Source organism: Pinus tabuliformis, chromosome 2_2 (assembly GCF_031772625.1).
Source record: "Pinus tabuliformis cultivar Carrire ecotype Pingquan chromosome 2_2, CPIR1, whole genome shotgun sequence".
NCBI classification, from domain to species: Eukaryota; Viridiplantae; Streptophyta; class Pinopsida; order Pinales; family Pinaceae; genus Pinus; species Pinus tabuliformis.
The window spans coordinates 1,183,475,965-1,183,484,731 of NC_142300.1; the positions used below are offsets into that span (position 1 = coordinate 1,183,475,965).

General features: G+C 30.2%; 1 pseudogene across 1 annotated transcript; it reads right to left on the reverse strand.

Moving 5' to 3' along the window:
• Nucleotides 1-2,274: 2,274 nt before the first annotated feature.
• Nucleotides 2,275-4,277, reverse strand: LOC149197702 (UDP-glycosyltransferase 74E1-like; annotated as a pseudogene). The gene is made up of 2 exons (XR_016254780.1): nt 3,667-4,277; nt 2,275-3,400 (listed from the first exon to the last, which is right to left on the reverse strand). The product of XR_016254780.1 is annotated as a UDP-glycosyltransferase 74E1-like (transcript).
• Between the last annotated feature and the right edge of the window lie 4,490 nt (nt 4,278-8,767).

An 8,767-nucleotide genomic window follows, 5' to 3' on the forward strand; every position in this document is an offset into this window, starting at 1 on the left:
TCATTGAGATATGTTATGTTCACATTAAAACCTTTATGTATAAGAATTATGCCATATAGTATGGTTTCTTTGGAATACATATTGATGAAATGGATAGCCTATATAAATACAAATATATAAATCCTTTATTAAAAAAATTCTTGAAGTCTTCGCATAAAATCAGGTCTCACCTAATAAATGAAATAAGTAAAACATATTGACAGAATTATTTAATATATTGTTGTAGTTTGAGGTTTTTTTAAATGAATAATATAATAAGGTTAACTAAGAAGAGCTCCAAACAATATAGACAAGTGTCTTAAACCTTCATTCCAACCCTCTTTTGTACTAATGATATGAAAAACAGTGGTCGATATGCTCTTACAAAAGTGATTTTGGTTTTTATTTTGTTGACATATATGGTCGATATGCTCTTACAAAAGTGATTTTGGTTTTTATTTTGTTGATATATATAGTGTGTGAATATTTTATATATATATATATTAAAAATAGTTATATATATATATGAATTACTAACTTGTTAACATTATTTATATAAAATTTAGGTTTATAATTAATTGGTTGTCATTATCATTTTCAAGGTAATCAAAAATTCTATACATGATAAGAAATTTATGACTTCGAGACTTTTGAACACACATCAATCCTCTGCCCAAAAGTAGTTCACCTTTTTAACACTATCACAACATGTCTTTGTTTTTTTGGTAAGTGTAAGATCACCACCATGCTCCTAACCATGGCGTATCTACATAAAAAGCATCCATCATCTATGATACGATAAAATGGCTTAATCATATGTTGAAAAATAATTTTTTATTTAATTATTTTTCTAAAAGTTTTCAGAAATAATTATTTATTCAGTAATTATATAAAATTAAAATATTTTATATACCCAATTTATTAATATTTTATATTATTTTAAAAACAAATTATAATTTTATTGTAATAGATGTAAAAAAAAATTGTAATTTAAAATCAATTAAAATTTTATAAATATAAACTTAATCCAAGAATTTTATAATATAAAAATAAAAGCATGCAAATCACTTTTTAATTATTAGTATCTCTTTCAATCACAAGGTTTTATAGATAAACAAGTTTTTTTAACCACAATGTTTTATATCACTTCAAAATTTTAACAAGTGTGATATGCAAGTGTTTGCTAATTAGTACATGCTTTTTATGTAAAAAATTATTAATAACAAAAGTTATTAGGTGTAAATTATATTTTTATAATGTAGTTATATTTTTATATATGCATATTAAAATGTAGAACATGTATAGACTTAACTGATAGGTATGTTGAATTTCCTTTTATAAAGTCATAGTCTCAAACTCATAAATATTAAAATATGTATGTATATTGTGGTAATGGATTTCAACCTTATCCTTAAAAACATTTGACCTAACTGAATTTTACTTTTTTACTATATAAATAATAAACAATCAAAGTATCTCAATATATAAAAATACATATTAAAATATTAAATCTAGTATATTATGTAACCAAATACTCTCCCATATTATTTTTATAAAAATATTATTTTTGGAAGTCTATGTTATTCAATGAGTTAAACACATTGCAAATCAATAGCTAAATTTTATTTGGAGATAAAGAAATATTAGAAAATGTTGATAAATGTAAAACTTAATCACTTAGTACCAATCCTAATAAACCCACAAAAATGTGACATATAAAGGTATAACTTGAATTAATCATTTAACCAATTAAAATAAAGATGAATTAATACAATAATTAAAACTTGAATCCATAATTTAAGGAATGTAAACATTATTTGAAATCATAATATTTATTTTAATTATTGTTGACAGATTTAGTAAAAAATTTGAATTAAAATATTAATAAAATTAAGATCATGGATTTTTTTTTTTTAATTTTAGTTTAATATTAAAATTCCTTATAAAAACTAAATATTTTTTCAAATAATATTTTTGAATTTTTAAATTGATTCATTTATAATTTTAATAAAAATTTTAATTTTTAAATAAATAACATAAAAAAATATTTTTTTATCGTTCTTTTCCGTCATCAATTTTTATAAGACATATATTACTTTTCCCTTTTGCAAGAGCTTACCTACTATAAAATGCTTACTTACATTTTAAAAAAAAATAATAAAAGCAAAATGTTAAATATATATTCCTATAATTCATTTTATAATTTTATTTTACAATTTTATGATAATTGAAAACCATGTCATGTCCTAATAATGATAATTGAAAACCATGTCATGTCACAATAATTATGATACATGTCACAATAATTATGATACATTAAAAAAATGATAATTAAAAAAATCATCATTGTGGATAAAACTTCTTTTAACGTTGGTAATTAAAAAAACTTATTAGGGCACTATGATGGCATCAGTTTTGTTCCACGCATTGAAGATACACTCTCATCAATTCGGACCATGCTAACCACTCATAGAGGATGCCTTGGCAGCAATCTCCTCGATAAATTCTTCAATATTTTTGTCTGAAGACCCGCCTTCCGCCATTGCCTCCTTCGCTAATGTCTTCCACCGTAGAGCGTTCTTCTTCATCTCAACGCCTCTCTCAGTTTCCATGACCATCCTAATACATTTCTCCACTTCCGCCTTCTCTACCAGTCCGTCTGCTGATCGTTTACTCAATCTCAATCCCGTCTTCCATTTCTCCTCAATGTATAGAGCATTAAGCATCTGATCGCTCCATTGAGGCACCGCCAACATGGGAACTCCAGAGCTGAGTCCTTCCAGAGTCGAGTTCCATCCACAGTGCGTCATAAATGCACCGACAGACACATGAGAAAGAACTTCCAGCTGTGGACACCATGGAACGATGAGTCCCTGGTCGGAGGTTTCTTCTAGAAAACCCTCCGGCAAATTTTCGTCATTGTGAATCTCCCCTTTGGAACTGGATGGTCGAATTACCCATATGAAGGGATATCCACTGGCCTTCAACCCAAGAGCTATCTCATGAGTTTGTTCTTTTGAAAGAACCGCAAGGCTTCCAAAAGAAACGTACACAACCCTTGCGGGCTCCTTCCTATTCAGCCAGTCCGTGCAGTTTATGGTTTTCCACAAATTTGCACCCGAATCTGTATCCCGGGGATTCCGTCCCTCCAAGAAAGCAGAGGGTATGACAGGACCGACGGTGCGAAACGGAGGTACTGATTTTATTGAGTTGTTTTCTTCTGATTCCATTTCGTGAAACGAATTCCCCAGTACCCATGTCACCTCTGGGAGAAACTTAAATTGTTCCACACCTAATCGCAAGATAGCCCGAAAGGGATTGGCAGGTAGCAGAAAGGATGGCAGATCAGAGTGACTGAGCGGTGGAAGTCCCTCTATTTCTATCACCTTAGTAGTCTTCAGCATTTCGTGCCATTCGGCTGCTGAAGAAAAGAAAGAAGATCAAGATAGAATTAGTACTGAAAGCTGGGCATCCTTATCCCTTTGCAGATTGAGAGAATATTACGGAATTTTATAAGCAACTATCTCCATTATTTTACATAATTTTGTTTTCGTCGGTAAATTCCAAAATATTTCTAAAATCTAGAATTCCAAAATATTCATAAAATCTATAATCAAAATAAAATTATAATTAAAAATACCATAAAAACCAAACCAGGTAAATGCTTTTTCCGTCGCATAAACCTACCCAATTCTATGAAAAAATGGTGATAAACCAAATATACCGCACACGACTGTGTCCAGAAGAAAGCCGAAGGAATGCTAAACTTTTTTGAAACCTTGGGAACCCATGCAAGAAAAGAGTCATAAACGATGCAAGAAATGTGATTGCCTTGAGCATTGAGCCTCTCTACCAGATTTCCTAACGCCACTTCTCCTGTCTTCGACAACATATCTGACACTATCTCTACGTTGTTCCGGTCGACATCCGCTGCAAGTCCGTCTGAGATTGTCTCGAACCGAATTTCCTCACGTTTCTCTGAGGCTCCAGATACCGCGCCCTGTGCCTGTAACATGCTCTTACGGCTTGCTTCGGTTGTCACAAAGGTGACCTCCAGATTTTTCGAGGCAAGCCTCTTGGCAAACTGCAGCATTGGATTTATATGACCCTGCGCGGGGTAGGACACCACCAGAACGCGAAGTTGGCTGTAGTCGAACACCACTGTAGATCCCATTCCCTTACACTCTAAAGACTACAAGCTAAAAATTGCGACAGAAAGTGTCCAAATTCTGAATCTCCAGACACCTCTCACTATGCTAATGCCTCTCTCCTCCCTTACTGCGCTTATTTATCTACAATTTTCATCATTGTGAGAATATATAAAATATTTTCTATTTGACCTATTCCGCCGATTTTCTATTTTGTCCACAACCATAATCTTATCTCTAGGCGGAGACAAAATTGGAACAAGTAATTGGGCGGGATTGGAGTTGATGTATAATAATGGAGTTGTGATTTTTTGATGCGGGATTTATTTAAACTAGTTTTTATGATTTTAATATGGATTGAGCAGCTTGAAAAGCTTGTATTTTTATTGTGTAAATTAATTTCGATAAATTTTGGTTACATTTTAGAAAAATTAAATTAGAAAAGATTCCAAATTTTTTTACTAAAAATCACTAAAATAATAATATTTTAATTTTAATAATTCAATTTATTTTATTTTATTTTGACGGTAATTATTTTAATTGATTATTATTTTTAAAAATTTGAACTCTACAAAGCATTTTACATGTTGAATTAAAAATAAAATAAAATACATTTATCACATAAAACAACATTATAATTTTGCCCAGTTAGTGAACAACCAACAATATTAGCGAAGCGGTTACGTAATCGCACTGCGGGAGAGTCCCCATGCTAAAGCGACAAGCAGAATCTCAGTCTTTTGGTTCGTACTCACTTAACCACGGTTCAGTCTTGTTCTCAATGTCAAACCTCGGATGGCGCGTTAGGTTAAGGTACACAACTAACCACAGTTCGTCAATATTCCGGTCCGCTTTGTTTTATATTTTACGCAGGTCGGTGGCGGGATATCGCTATCTACCAAATTTTCTGAGATCAGCAACGTTGTACACATCGTCAGATTACCGGCGAATTTTTCTCGGTCGTCTACCGCCCACCGACGCCAACGTCGTTTTGTCGGAATACAAAGTTGCTGCCGAAATATCCGGCTTCCAATAATGGCGAGCTTTCCGCCGGGCAAACGTACGCCAGAGATATTTTTTCGACATTAAAAAAATCTGATCTGTGGTGATATTATAACTATTTAATTAATATACTCAGATCAAATTTTTTAAAATTACTTTAAAATAAGGAAAATGTCAAAAATGAGGTTAAATGAATTGGATGTCTACTAATTAAGGCCGTAGTCTAACGAGGTTGAGGAGTTACTTGGAAAGTTATGGAAATTATAGAGCCTCGCTAGACGAGACCTAATTAAGAAAAGGTTTTATTTTTTAGATTATGGGTTGAATAATATTTTAAAATCTATATTCATAAAGATTTTCTGTTTTTCACTAACCTTTTTTACCTTTCTATAAAATATCACATTTACATAATTTATAACGCAATTTATCTTCGAAATCAACACCATTTAAACTAAGAATACGGGTATGTTTATATTAATAATTATTGTTATTTATAACATCGTAAGTCATCCCTTTCCTCATTAATGTTTCTTTCACTAGAATTAATATATAGCTTTTGTTGTTAAGTTTATGAAGTCATTTATTTAGAGAACATCATGATAGACTGCCCATCACTGCACTGGATGCCTCAAAGATGTCTCAAATATGATTAGATAATATTTATCGATTAAGCAAAGTCTTTCAGTAGAAATCACATAAGAGAAAATTTTGGCCTAGGCGTTTCAAACCAACAAGTGTGGTTCATCATCATCTCCTCATTATGAGAAAATTTTGGCCTAGGAGTTTCAAACCAACAAGTGTGGTTCATCATCATGTTCTCATGATGAGCCACACTTGTTGGTCGAAATGCGTAGGCCAAAACTTTCTCTTATGTGATTTCTACATAAATACTTTGCTTAATATTTATCGAATCATTTATTTCGAAAGACTTTGCTTCATATTTATCGAATCATTTATCTAGAGAACATCGTGATAGACTCGCTTGGATACCTCAAATATGATTAGATAGTATTGTCCTATTGACTATTAGTGTGTAGCATTAATATTCAACCACAAGTTACTAGGTATGGGTCTATAAAAGGTTTAAAATTACAGTGAATAGCATTATCAATAAAAACACGTGGGCCAAAATTTTCTCTTATGTGATTTCTATCGAAAAACTTTGCTTAATATTTATCAAATCATTTATTTAGAAAACATCGTGATAGACTACCTTGAATAGGTCAAATATGATTAGATAATATTGTCTTATTTACGATTAGTGTGTAACATTAATATTCAACCAAAAGTTACTAGGTATAGGTCTATAAAATGTTTAAAATTACAGCGAATAGCATTATTAATAAATCATAATAAAAAAATTGCAATAGATAAAAAATAAATTATAAAATTTTACTTTATGAAATTGAAAATTATTGAATAGGTTTGACCAAAATCTAAAACCAATGCTTATAATAAAAAATAAAATACATAAATATATCTATTTTTTTTTGTAGGTAAGCAAGTACGGGGATTTGAACTAATGACCTTTCCCAAGGAGTGCGTTAAAAGTGCACCCATTCACGGCCGGTGGGCTAAAACCTAATCATATTTTTTAATTTTTAGTAATAGCTACTGTATATCCCTTATTTATATATATAAAGCCATTTTTTATTATAATTATAGAAATCTTTTGATTATTATTATATACTATTTTTATTGAATTCCTTTGTTTTTTATTTTATTATATTCTATCTAGTTCATTTAATTTAATTTAATTTTTTTTTTAGGTTATATATATATATATATGTATGAGATTGCTTAGATTTTTTTGATTAATTTACTATTTAGTTTAATTTTATTAAATTCTTAACTTTATATTTTATATTTTGATTATTTTATTTTTGGTATTATCCAATTATTTTTATTCGACTTTAAACTTATTATTTTGATTTTTCTGAATTATTGTTGTTAGATTAGTTTTGGTTCTAAAAATCCCATGCGATCTCAATCCCCCTCTCTCTATATATATTGTATTGCTTAAAAATTGGAAGGAAAATTGTTTGTAATAAGATATTTTATTTTTATATTTGATTTTAATTAAATTGTAAAAATTATTATGATATTTTTAATTATATTTCTAATGAATTAAATGTTTTTCAAATCCCAATTCCAATAAAAAGCACTCTTTGATTTGTGGTAAGGATTTCAAATTATTTAATTTGGACTAAAAAAATGGGTTATTGGCTTTTTTTGGTTGAATACTAAAAATATTTAATTTGTTTTGTTTTTTTGGTGGGTCATGGAATACGTTTTTCTTTTACTATTAAATAATTATGAAAAGATAAAACCTAGGTAAATGATTTACAAATGATTGTATACAATAAAGGTGCCTTTACTTATGAGTGGAAATATGTTCCACTGACCAAGTGACAAATTATTTTGTTGGTAGTGTAAAATATTAGGTGAATACCATACTAGAGAGTCATACAAAAGCTCCATGCATTTTCCCGTCCATTAGATGATGTAGAATTGTAAAAGTTTCCATCATGGCTATATAAGAACTATTCTTTGAATAGCTGCCACATCTTATTTGACCACATCTTATATTGTAGGTGACAATAAGGTCTCATTTCTCATTGCTAAGAAAAGTCTGCATATGACACAAACTCTATGGGTCCATTAGATGATGTAAAATTATAAAAGTTTTTATAGCTAGCAATATAAGAACCATCCTTTGAATAGCCACCAAATCTTATATTGTAAGTGACAAAAGATCTCATTTCTCATTCCTAAAAAAAGTGTGAATATTACATCACCACTTTGATATGCATAAACAAACTATAAAACTTTTATCATCTCAATATTTAAAATATTATTTTAATTATATATTACCAACTTAACTCAAACACGTTAAACAACTTAATATAATAGAACAATTATAATTTCAAATCAAAATACAACTTTTCGGATTCAACAATTCCAATTTGACAATTATATAGATCTCTTTACACCTTTAGAAACGATTAAGAATATAACTTTGTCCCGTTACCAAATGACCAACAAGATTACAGAAGCGCTTACGTAATATTGCAACGCACCAAACCTCCGGCCCGTGTAGTCCAAAAGGCAATAATATTGAATCTACCAATGTCCAGCCATGTAGTTAGAAAAGCAATAATGCTAGAGTTAGTCCATCCATGGCACGCCATAAGTGACAAAGAATGAAAAAGACCTACGAGACTTTATAAATAAACCCACGAGATTCCCCATGATATACCAGTGATTCAAACTTGGACATGTTTTAAAAAGATCAGATGCATCCTCCTCAATTGTACTGTATAGGAACCAGTCCCTAATGGTTCGAACTTGATGCAATAATACTGAAAAGTATGGATGTCGTTTACATTTTAATGTCTATTCGGCGTTTGGGTTTTGTAGGCCCCTGTATCAACGACTATCAGGCTATGGGGATAATTTGTTCTCATGAGTGGCAGAAACGTAGAGTTTTTAAATTACTGGCACTTAAGATAGATATGCATTATCATATTGGGAAGTAATTATTGGTTTATAGTCTGGTTTGATAAGAAGAACATGTGATTCAACGAGAATAAAAAAAAAAAAAAAGGCAATTATCGCAACAGTGGCTGTCGATGTAC